The 13,199-nt window shown below is 43.9% G+C and overlaps 1 protein-coding gene across 2 annotated transcripts in view; it reads right to left on the reverse strand.

Annotated features, from left to right (window-relative positions):
* Positions 1-13,199, reverse strand: part of STOX2 (storkhead box 2) — a 119,612-nt gene that overhangs the window by 83,274 nt on the left and 23,139 nt on the right. The gene's annotated exons all lie outside the window — the stretch shown is intronic.

Genomic DNA, 13,199 nt, shown 5'->3' on the forward strand with positions numbered 1-13,199 from the left:
AAATACCAAAATTACAATCACTCCTGATGTATCTATTGCACTGGTCAGAATTTTTATTTATTCATTTATTATTTTTTTGAGAGGAGTCTCACTCTGTCGCTAGGTTGGAGTGCAGTGGCACAGTCTCGGCTCGCTGCAACCTCCGCCTCCCAGGTGCAAGCAATTCTCCTGCCTCAGCCTCCTGAGTGGCTGGGATTACAGGCGTGCGCCACCACGCTCAGCTAATTTTTGTATTCTTAGTAGAGACGGAGCTTCACCATGTTGTCCAGGATGGTCTCCATCTCCTGGTCAGTTTTTAGGAACTTGACATCACTTCGCCATTATGTCGTTTTGTAGATGAGGAAACTGAGACGTGTAGAAGCAGCACATCCCAGCTCACAGCCCTGGAAGAACACTAGAGCCTGAAATCAGGCCTGGGACTGTCCAGCCCAAAGGTGTCACTCTTCATTTCACTACAGTCTCTCTCCCTCCAGCCGCCACTACAGCACATTATAAACAACACTCAATACATAGTGATTCTGGAAAAACGAATCGGTTACGACCTGTCGCAGGTGAGTGGCGGCCCCTAAGAGGGAACACGTAAGTCCTAACCCCCAGAAACTGTGACTGTGGCCTTCCTTACGAAAGGGTCTTTGCAGAGGTGATTAAGCTGAGGAGCTCGAGATGAGAAGATCATCCCGGATTACTGGGTGGACCTTAAATCCAATAACAGGTGTTTTCATAGAGACAGAAGAGGGGAGGACGCGCCGAGAAGACCAAAAAGCTTTGTGAAGACACAGGCAGACACTGGAGTGACCCGGCCACAGGCCAAGGAGCATGTGGAGTCACCAGAAGCTGGAAGGGACAGGGAAGGAATCTTTACCTTCATTTCAGCCTTCGAGCTCCAGAACGGTGAGAGAACACACTTCTGTGGCTGCCAGCCGTCCGGCGTGTGCGACTTTGCTATGGCAGCCCTAGGAAATAATACGCCTTCCTTGGTTCCAAGTCACCAGATGATTAAGAGTGTTATAAATCACTTAAACGTCGAAATTGCCTGGTTAGCTACCAATAGCTTTTACAAGTCCAAAATCTGAAAACAGTCTTCAGCTCCGAACGTACCAAGGAGCTGACTCTTCCGATAGATTTTATTACATGGCCTGCATTTTTAAAATCATTCATTTAATAAAATCTTTTTTATTTTACTTTATAAAATTTTTATTTTCATTAGCAGGCCATTAAAAGATGAGCATTCTTAATCTGAGCTGACGAAATGTAGCAACTGATGCTACAAGGGCAAGGCTGGGATAAATTCGAAAATGCGTCTCAAAACAGTCATCCTCGAATTAGGCAGAACGTTGTCTAAGGGGGAGCTTTGAAAATCAAAGTCACACAGAAGCAATGGCACTGAAAGAGTAGACTTTGGGAATAAAAAATATATATAATATACAAATATATAATATATAAAACAATATATATATAATTATATACACATATATTTTGGAGATGGAGTCTCACTCTTGTTGCCCAGGCTGGAGTGCAATGGTACAATACTGGCTCACTGCAACCTCCACTTCCTGGGTTTGAGCGATTCTCCTGGCTCAGCCTCCTGAGTAGCTGGGATTACAGGCGCCTGCCACCACACCCAGCTAATTTTTGTATTTTTAGTAGAGATGGGGTTTCATCACATTGGCCAGACTTGTCTCGAATTCCTAACCACCTTGGCCTCCCAAAGTGCTGGGATTACAGGCATGAACCATCATGCCCGGCCTAAAATAGACGCTTATTATTTAAAAAACTGATGGGAAAAGAAGTTGGAAGAAAAAAAAATCTACTTTTCTTTAAAAAGAACAGAAGAAAAAACAGTGGAGACCCTACCTGTTTCACAGAAACATCTAGAAGGTACCTGCATCTACCAAAAGCTCCTAGATAAAGAAATGTTTCTGAAATATGCTTATAAACCCAGCGGTTTCTTGTTTTAGCAACTTGAGAGGGAGCCATTCTACCAGTGCTTCTCAAACTATCTGTGGCAAAGGATACAGTTGTGAAATGTAACAAAAGTGCATTAGAGAAAAATGAAAAACAGAAAAGCAGCCCAAATTTTTATTACATGCAGATAAAAAACTTCATTTCAATAAACATAATCAGAGCAAATAAAACACAGGAAAACATAAAGACTTGCAAATACTGCACGTTGTTCGCTGAAAGTGTGTTCATAGGTGACTGTTTAGGGAAATACTATTATACTGGTAATTCTTTGTCTTTTTGTAATTGAAACAAAACTTAGGAGAGAAATCGTATTCGTCTTATTAAATGAACAAACTAAGCATATCAATAAATTTGTTTGCGTTTCCGAGAAGGAGTCTTGCTCTGTCACCCAGGCTGGAGTGCAATGATGTGATCTCGGCTCACTGCAACCTCTGCCTCCCAGGTTCAAGAAATTCTCCTGACTCAGCCTCCCGAGTAGCTGGTATTACAGGCGCCTGCCACTACACTCAGCTAAGTTTTGTATTTTTAGTAGAGACGGTGTTTCACCATGTTGGGCAGCCAAGCTGGTCTCGAACTCCTGACCTCGTGATCCGCCTGCTTCGGCTTCCCAAAGTGCCAAGTTGCTGGGATTACAGGCGTGAACCACCACGCCTGACCATCAGTAAAGTTTTTTAATGTGACAAATGAGCTTGCTTCTTGCTTGTTAATTTTCTAACACAAACTCGATGATGGCAACGCCACTCACAGGGAATAATGTGTACCTAAAATGCTTTTACGTTTTGCTTTAGGTATAGTAGAGGAACCCTCTCTCAAAAAGGCATGTTAATAAGAATGGAAGATTTTTAAATAATTTCAGCAAGTTCAGAACTTTTGTTTTGTTTCTTGAGACAGGGTCTCATTCTGTCACCCAGGATGGAGTGCAGTGGCACAATCATATCTCACTGCAGCCTCGACCTTCCAGGCACAAGTGATCCTCTACCTCAGCCTCCCAAGTAGCTGGGACCACATGTACACACCACCACATACGGCTAATTTTCCAAATTTTGTAGAGAAGGGGTTTTGCCATGTTGCCCAGGCTGGTCTTAAACTCCTGGGCTCAAGCCAACCTCCTACCTTGGCCTCCAAAAGTACTGAGATTTACAAGCATGAGCCATGGCTTATAAATAAACCAGCTAGCTCAGGATTTTTTAACTTTTACTAAAAATAAATCCAGAGATACTATATTTTCAAAATTCATCTTTAATCAATTCCAAAACTCTTTTCAGTCAAGTCAGTTAATTGTACATCATCTACTGATGAAATCAATGGTTTCCAAACTTCTGGACCATAGAAGCTAAACTTAAAATGCCACACATTGTGAACAAGGTCCTGAGCGTGACTCTTCTGTAGCTCACACCACACCCCATCTCAATGAGACGAGTCCACCGATCGTGAGCTTAAATAGTGGTGAAGTATCAAACAGCTCTTAGCATTTGGATGCCTACTCTCAATGTTTAAATATATGTTCTTGTGGACTCGTCTGCCGACCCCGCTCTGAGTAGCTCTAAAAAAACGCTGATCTCCCTAAGCAAGTGCCAAGGCCTCATCCAATAAAGAGAGGGTCATACTGCCTCCTGGGCGTCGGAAATTAGGGAAAAAGACACGTCTTCTCTCCATTGGAAATTCTCTCCTTCAGGGTGGATGAAGAATTGTCTACAGTCTTTCAGGAAAGCTGTGTCTAAACAGAAAATTGACGTTAACTAGGAGAATTCTGGATAATAATTTTTTAAACGACAGGTTATCTCAGCTGAAGTATCACGTACATTAAAGAGCCTCAAAGTGTTTTGAATTTTCCTTGCATGTTACCAAGCTCTCTCTTAGGCAGGACGTGACTTACAGGAAAGGAAAGTTACAATAAATGTACCTCACCAAAGGGCGCTGTAACTGTACATCTGAGACATGCACACACTGCCCTGAGTGCATAAAAATATATGCATGTGTGAATTCAAGATCCTGTCATAATTATTTCCCTCCTGACATAGGACACCCATTTCAAAGTTTATCAAAATGAGTAAGATGTTTTTATAATGGAAACTCATAATGTGCAAAAGTATCCACGCCCTGGCCACAAAATTCTATCTCCAAATATTTTAAGAGGTGTTCATTCCTACAAATCCCTTGTTTCGTTAATCGGAATAAAAATAAGGTGACATAGCATTTGCAAGACATAGAACCGGTTACAACAGACAATGCTGCATGAAGTTTTGAAATAAGCCAAACTGTCACTCGTGGTGTACCTCTAAGAATACAGGCAGGCTGGCAATTCTGACTAGTAAACAATTCCACACACTTACACCTCTCCTTGAAATAACCTTCTTTGTGATTAAGTGGATACAAAGAAGTTCTTAGTTCCTTAAAATCTAGGTCTTTCATTTATTCTCTTCAAACAAAGTTCTGCCTACAGAATACTCATGTATAATCACAATTCTGTGCTTTGATCAATTTTCCCTTTTTTTTTTGAGACAGAGTCTCGCTCTGTCGCCAGGTGCCAGGCTGGAGTGTGGTGGCGCGATCTCAGCTCACTGCAACCTCCGCCTCCAAGGTTCAAGCAATTCTCCTGCCTCAGCCTCCCGAGTAGCTGGGACTGCAGGTACGCACCACCATGCCCAGCTAATTTTTGTATTTTTAGTTGAGACGGGGTTTCACCATGTTGTCCAGGATGGTCTCGATCTTTCGGCCACCCAAAGTGCTGGGATTACAGGCGTGAGCCACCGCTCCCGGCCTATTTTCCATTTTCGAGCAACTTTGGTACACAGAAAAAACAGACACTATCAGGCCTTAAAGTAAAAGATACTGTAGTCAATAAACTCATGATCCACTGTGAAAGAAAAGAAAAAGAGAAAATATGTGAAAACCTTGCAGGAGAAATAAAAATTGATATTGATCAATTACAGCCCTACAAACAAAGGAAAACCTGCTGGCCAGTCTCAGTGGCTCCCACCTGTAATCCCAGCATTTTGGGAGGCCGAGGCAGGTGGATCACTTGAGGTTGGGAGTTTGAGACCAGCCTGACCAACCTGGAGAAACCCTGTCTCTACTGAAAATACAAGATTAGCTGGGCAGGCGTAGTGGCACATGCCTGTAATCCCAGTTACTCGGGAGGCACGAAAATGGCTTGAACCCAGGAGGGGGAGGTTGCGGTGAGCTGAGAGCACGCCATTGCACTCCAGCCTGGGCAACAAGAGTGAAACTCCGTCTCAGAAGGGAGGGAGGGCAGGCAGGCCGGCCATGCTGAAGCAATTAGACTGAGGAGAGTCAGGTGGGCTATGCTAGGCTGGCTTCCTCAGCAGAGATGAGAGGGAAGGGTTCACACAGACTGCAGAGAAACTCCAGATGGAAGGAACAGCGTTTGCCAAGGCTTGAAGGAGACTGCAGAAGTACTTACATTTAAATTCTATTAGTAGCTAGTTACACTCAGGAAGTTGGATTAGGGGTGGTGAAGATTTCACATTTAAATTTATTTATATGTGCCTTGTTTGAAGTTCCTACAGGAAAGTATTATTATTTATTTTTTTTTTTTGTAATTTAAAAAAGTAACTCTTTTTCTCCAAGGAATGCTGCAAAGTACAGAATCTAAATCTGAAATGCATAGGGTTCATTCCAACAAAAAAACTCAGGATGCTTCAGGGTATATAACGTACTGTGTGTCGGGTTTTCCACCTTAAAAATTAAGAACAAAACATTTCACTCTGTTATCACTCTTACATCCCCCTCTTGAAGTGCAAATGCCATCACCAGAAATCTCTGTAGAAGAGGGGAGCAGAAGAAACTACTCCTTAGTCCCAGGCACGATGTCAGTTACTTAATGCACAGCCATCCCATTAATTCTCATAGCAACCCTATAAATTAGGAGTAAGTACTTGTTTCTACAGGTGAAGAAAGACTCAGAGTTTAAAGGGATTTTTCCAAGCTCATACGGATATGTGAGGGCTACATTTCACACAGGGCTGGATTCCAAAGTTCAGTTCAGTTTCCCCAAACTACCAAACTACTGGGTCCCTGGCCCTCTGTCCCTTTCACTTCAGTGTCCCTTCAACCCTCTCTGGAATAGGCAGGCAGACTTACTCACCCTTATCATTCTCTAGGGCGTTAGCCCCAAAATGCTGTGTCCCACAATGCTGCGTTCCAGGCCTAAGAGAAAGATAAACCTGAATATGAACTTCCAATCGTGTGGTTTTTTTTTTTTTTCCACCTTCTCCTTTTTCTGGTCAACAGGGTGATACCCACTGGGGAGGTTTTAGGTATGTGTGAGGCAGTTTTGCTTGAGAGGGTGCCTCTGGTATTCAGCAGATGAGGATCCAGGGCTCGCAACGGGGAGCCGCAGGACGTGTGCTCCTGAGCGGGCGTCCCACTGTCCTGCGGGGCTCCATACGGCGGAATATCTGTGTGTCATTATCTGCACTTAGAACTCCATTTTACATAAAAACACCAAACTGTTTCCCCGGCTTTAATAAAAGCTGAGTTTTCCAGGATTACAGCTGGACATGGAACAAACTCAACTTTTTTTTTTTTTGAAATATTGCTGAGTTGATTCTTATTTCAGAAAATTGTGTCGCCAGTGGCAATGGTGAGGACTGTGTCTGAGGCACCCATGCAATCCTGAGGGGTCAGCCTGCTGGTGCAGTCACAGCGATTCCCCTAAGAGCCGAAGCATCTGACAGCTTACTACATTTTCCGGTGAAGACCTATCCAAGCATGTGCGTACAAAAATACACCTCATTTTACTAGAAGTTACATTCTTCTTGTCATTTATTTCACAACTAAGAAGCATATTGATCCTTTGACATTATGTATGTAGATAAATTATATTTCAGGATAAGAAAAGAAGCATTACCGAACTATTTGTTGTTTAAAAAAGAAAAAAAGGAGGCTTGTTGAGACTAACAAGACCAAGAACTGCTACTCTAAATCCAGGAATTGTTGAGTAAAAGACTTTGGATATTTGTTTTCATTAACTGTCACTAATTTCTGTACAACTAGGTAAGTCAGTAAGGGAGACAAGAATAAAAGATAGGCTACACAGAAATTTTAAATAGGCTGGGTGCAGTGGCTCACACCTGTAATCCCAGCACTTTGGGAGGCCGAGGCAGGCGGATCACCTGAGGTTGGGAGTTTGAGACCAGCCTGACCAACATGGAGAAACCCCGTCTCTACTAAAAATACAAAATTAGCCAGGCATGGTGATGCATGTCTGTAATCCCAGTTACTCAGGAGGCTGAGGCAGGAGAATCGCTTGAAGCAGGGAGGTGGAGGTTTCAGTGAGCTGAGATCATACCATTGCATTCCAGCTTGGGCAACAAGAGCAAAACTCCATCTCAAGAAAAAAAAGAAAGAAAAGGAAATAACAATAAAATAAAATTAGGCTATCTAAAATTTCTAAAGGCCTATATATACTTAGATCAAAGTGTTTGAATAATTCTCCATTTCCTGATTTAAGAGAAAGGGGGTGGGCCAGGGCATTCAGGAGATTTTTCAATGAAATATAATATTTGCTTATTTTATTTTACTTTGAGACAGTCTCCCTCTGTTGCCCAGGCAGGAGTGCAGTGGCACAATCTCCACTCACTGCAGCCTCCACCTCCTGGGTTCAGGCAATTCACCTGCCTCAGCCTCCTGAGTAGCTGAGATTACAGGCACCCGCCACCACGCCCAGCTAGTTTTTATATTTTTAGTAGAGATGGTGTTTCATCATGTTGGCCAGGCTGGTCTCAAACTCCTGATCTCAGGTGATCCACCCACCTCAGCCTCCCAAAGTGCTGGGATTACAGGCGTGAGCCACTGCGCCCGGCCAATATTTACATCTTTAAATAGATCAGAATCAGATTTGGATTCTTAATCCTTCCAGCACATCTGAATTCTTAAACACCCCATCTTCTGCTTACTTTCCTATTTTCTTCTCTTTGTCCGTTTTTCCATTATTTATTTTTAATCACGTGGTAGCTATGTCATCTCCCTAACGCATCTTAACTACTTTTGCAGGGAGGCAGGATGAAGCTGGGTATAAATAAATAATAAACAGCAGATACTACAATTCTAACTACCACATCACTGAAGTTGTTAGCGACCCAAGAGGGGCACGATGTACAATGTCTTAATACTTCCAGGTTTTGACTGGGCATGGTGTCTACTAAAAATACAAAAATCAGCCAGGCGTGGTGGCAGGTGTCTACAGTCCCAGCTACTTGGGAGGCTGAGGCTGGAGAAGTCCTTGAACCCAGGAGGAGGAGGCTGCAGTGAGCTGAGATCATGCCATTGCACTCCTGCCTGGGCAACATGAATGAAACTCTGTCTAAAAACAACAACAACAACAACAAGAAACTTCTGGGGTTTTTTTGTCTAGTTTTTTATGCAAATGCTTTAACTTCAGTAAGAATTAGACAGGCTTAAGAAAAGCTATTCCCCATGACGTCTTTGGCTAAATTTGCAGTATTAAGGTAAATCGGGTATACTTAAAATACACTGGGGAAAGGCATGGTATTTGTATCTGTCCGCAAACTCCAATAAATGTTGCACGTGAGCCAGATAATCTGCTTCAGAAATTATCCAGGAGCTTAAGGAGAAATTTTTCTATTGACACACATTAAAAACGTAAACATTGCCTAACACAAACATTAACCAATAAACCATTCAGAAAGCAATGTCATATTTATATATTTTTCATTGCCATTTAGCATATGAATCTGCCTTTCGACAACTCCATATGTATTCTAAGGAAAATGCAAAAAATAGAGGCAAGCTCTGAGGAGTGCGTGCCTTATAAACCCTAGGTATTTTTGAAGTAGTATTCTGCAAGAGGCTATAAATATTGTTCAAATGAGGAACTGTCACATGGGACATTTCTTTCGTTCTAAAGCTGCAGAAACACCCACATCTTCCACAGTTCTGACAGGGAGTTGGGAAACAATGTGGTAGGAAGCCGGGTTCCCCATTTCCTAGCCAAATTTAAGCTGCTTCGACAAGAGCAGCCATGCTACTTTGCACAAGGCTCAAAACAGTAACTAATTATTCAAGACTGACATGAGCCCTTAACTGAATCACAGCAAATCTAGGCGCTCAAGATCTTTACAGGGATTAAAAGCGCTAAGTAACAACACTGGTATGTGCAGGCTGATGTTGAGGTGAACACAGAAGAGCAGAAACACCCAGCAAACATTTCGGCTGTATACTTGCACCAAGACCCCAAACTCAACATACCTACACTGGAACTCACCCAAGTCCCCAGCCCCATACCTGCTCTTCCTCATGCATTTCCATGCAAGCAAATGGCACGTCTCCTTTACTCAGAAACTGGGCATTACCTTGACTCCTCCTCCTTCCTGCTCACTGGCTACACCCTCACAGTCACCGACACCTGTCAGTCAGCCGAGTCTGCAAAGCTCTTCTCGGCTCTGCCCATCGCTCAGCCTCTCCACCATCATCACCGGCTCCAGGTTGGCCCTTCCCAGGCCCGGATCCCTGGAACAGCCCTTCCCTATCTCCACGGCTCCCTTGTTGCCCGCTGCAATCCTTTTCTGCCTTCCACAATGCAAGTGTTTATTATACCGCTCTCTAGATTGAACACTCTCCACAGTTTCTTGCTTATTGCCTCTGAAGAGCGTGCAAATTCCTTACTTCCACGAGTAGGGTAACCATGCGTGCCCATTTGCCTGGGATGCTTGCAGCTTATGCCTGCTCTTCCTGTGCTATCATTAATAGTGCCCTTTTCGCTGGCCCAAGCATTCCAGTTTATAAGGTCACCCAACCTACACGGCACCTCCTGACTCGCCTTACCCTACAGACTCACATCCAGCTTGCACAATACTACCGTGACGGCACAGGGATCTCCTTTCAGTCCCTTTCTTTCACAGTAGCCTGTATCATCTATGCAAACAGGAGACTTGTGTCTTCCACTGTTCCTAGACACCTGGCAAGTAATACATTGCTTGCATATAGACACTAGATATCTCTGAATAAATCAACAGAAGAGAGTACCAGAAATATGGCAGCTCCATCTTTTTTTTTTTTGGCAGGGGAAGGTGGGAGGAAAGAGTCTAGCTCTGTCACCAGGCTGGAGTGCAATGGTTCGATCTCAGCTCACTGCAACCTCCAACCCCAGGTTCAAGCGAATCTCCTGCCTCAGCCACCCAAGTAGCTGGGACTACAGGCGCACGCCAGCAGGCCCAGCTAATTTTTGTATTTTTAGTAGAGACGTGGTTTTGCCATGTTGGCCATGCTGATCTCACACTCCTGACCTCAGGTGAACTGCCTGCCTCGGCCTCCCAAAATGCTGGGATTACAGGCGTGAGCCACCATGCCCAGCCGGCTCCATAATTAATATCTTGCAGTAGATGATCAATGGAGATCTTTTGAGAAATTAAAAAGAAAAATTACTCAACAAGCTAGGATTTGACTTTAATACAATCATCTTATCAAGAACAAACTCTACAGTTTCTAGATGAATATTTTTTAGAATTATTTTGATACTAACAAAGACACTTTCATCGTCCCACAACAGAAATTTCTATTTTAACCAATATGGCTGATGCTCAGCCTCTTTGATTTGAGGGCACCTCTAGAAGCCACATATGACTCTGTGGATATCACGCTAGAAAAAAAGAAAACGTGCAAATGTGCAGATCTAGATCTTTGAACTGATACTGAAGTTATTCAGAAATACTGCCTTACGGCATCCAAAAATCATGACGCCGTCCTCCAAATCAGAGGGAAAGAAATACAGCTTCCTATTATTCTATTCAGCTTTAGAACCAAGTACTGAAGCTTAACAGAATAACTTCTTCTTGAAAACAAAAGCTATGGCCGGAACAGTGGCTCACGCCCGAAATCTCAACACTTTGGGAAGCTGAGGCGGAAGGATGGCTCGAATGTAAGAGCTGGAGGCTAGCCCGGGCAACATAATGAGACTCCGCTTCTAGGAAAAACACAAAAACAGAACAACAACAACAGCAACAAAAAGGCACGATGGCACGCACCTGTAGTCCCAGCTACTTGGGAGGCTGAGGCAGGAGGATCACTTGAGCCCGAGTTTGAGGCTGCGGTGAGTAAAGACTGTGCCACTGCACTCCAGCCTGGGTGACAGAGTAAGACCCCGTCTTTAAAAAAAAAAAAAAGTGATATAGCCAGGATAATTGGTTGTAATATTTTCTAGTTGTACGAAATTATTCACAGAGCCGTGAAAAGAACACCAACCAAATAGGTATTGTACCTCAGAAATACACTGACCTGGGAGTGTGTCAGCGCTGTGGCCCTTCAACACACCATGCTGCTAAACGGTGGGGTTTTTTTTTTTTTGGTTTTACGTGGGAGCGGCAGTGAGGGGTGAGGCTTACGAATCCTCTACAAAAGCTTCCTTGTTCACTTGGTTTTAATGTTTACAAAAGGCTCAGAAGAACCTGGTGTCATCTGTGGGAAGTGACTCAATCACTTTCTCAGTCTCACTTAAGGTACCTGAAATATGCCCAACAGTTGATTGGTTATCGTTATAAATTATGTCTCCGAGCTACACTCAGGTATGGCAAGGACCCAACGTACCACGCTTCACGCCACGTAAACACAAAATGTGTGCTGCTTCTAAACCACCAGACCCAGACCGGTCTTTTCCTTGAATTCCTAACGCATTTATCTAAATCTTTGCAGGTTTATCCAACGGAGGGTAAATATCACCACAAAATCAAAGATGGCATAAAAGATCTGATTTGATGCTAGGTCTGGACTTGCTATTTGGGGTACCGAACTCTCGGTCACATCCTGCACGCTGCAGAAAAGACACCAGTGCTGGGTAACGCAGGGGTCTCAAGACTAAAGCAAATCCCCACGTTCTGATCATGACCGTATCCCATGGAATTTTCACAGTAACTAAAAACTTTAAGTCACTGCCTGATAACCTGTAAAGACTGCGTGCGTAAAGATTAAGACGGCAAGTGAAATATATTCACGTGCGGAATTCTCAGGATGCTTGCGGAAGTTCCTTCTTTGGGGCTTGGGTTACGTCACAGATCTGAACCATCACCAAATTCTGTATTTCCCACTTTATCCAAAGCTTCTTTTCCTTTGAGGAAGAGCCATGACTTTCTGAGACGTCGTCATGTTCTCTGACACCCACCGTCAGCAGTTGCGGTTGGTGGGTGTTCTTTTCAGGACTATTTCCAAAAATAATCCCCTCCTGTCTCAGAACTTTGAGAGCAGGCCCACAGAGCTACACTGGGTTGGCACGAGCGCCAGGCTCGGCTGGCTCCCTGGGTTACTGATTCACATCCAGGTTCACAGGACACGGGATTAAAATTTGTGCCTCAGCAAAATTACCAGTTTGTCCTAGACCTCCATCCTGATCATGTATTAATAACTGAAATCTCTAATAAATCCTTGAACACCAAGGCTCTCCTCTGTTATTCCCTTCACAGAATTCTCCAACTGAAAAGGAAAGTTCTCAAGAATCTTAAAGGGGGCAAGATCCAAGCTTCTGAAGACCCCGAAGTAGCCTTTTGTGTTTGTGTGTTCTTTTGATGTTTCATTTTGTTTTAAACCTGACAGTCAGGCCGGGCGTGGTGGCTCAAGCCTGTAATCCCAGCACTTTGGGAGGCCGAGGCAGGTGGATCACGAGGTCAACAGATCGAGACCATCCTGGTCAACATGGTGACACCCCGTCTCTACTAAAAATACAAAAAAATTAGCTGGGCATGGTGGCGTGTGCCTATAATCCCAGCTACTCAGGAGGCTGAGGCAGGAGAATTGCCTGAACCCAGGAGGCAGAGGTTGCGGTGAGCCAAGATTGTGCCATTGCACTCCAGCCTGGGTAACAAGAGCGAAACTCCATCTCAAAAAAAAACCAAAAATCAAAAAACAAAAACCTAATAGTCTATTATCTTCTGCACAGAAAGGAGCTCACTGGGGCTATAAGCATCTCGTGGACAGCTCTGGGAAGCTACAGAGATGAACAGGAGGGTACCCCAGATACAAAATGCCCCCCATGAGGGCTCCCCATCCCCACCCATGTTTAAGACACAAATGTACTTAAAACAGATGACCAGGGAGGGCGCCGTGGCTCACGCCTGTAATCCCAGCACTTTGGGAGGCCTAGGCGTTCAATGATGTCAAGAGTTTGACACTCGTCTGACCAACATGGTGAAACTCCATCTCTACTAAAGTTACAAAAAAATTAGCCAGGCTTGGTGGCACACGCCTGTAATCCCAGCCACACG

The sequence above is a fragment of the Callithrix jacchus genome, chromosome 3 (assembly GCF_049354715.1).
Source record: "Callithrix jacchus isolate 240 chromosome 3, calJac240_pri, whole genome shotgun sequence".
Classification (NCBI taxonomy): Eukaryota; Metazoa; Chordata; class Mammalia; order Primates; family Cebidae; genus Callithrix; species Callithrix jacchus.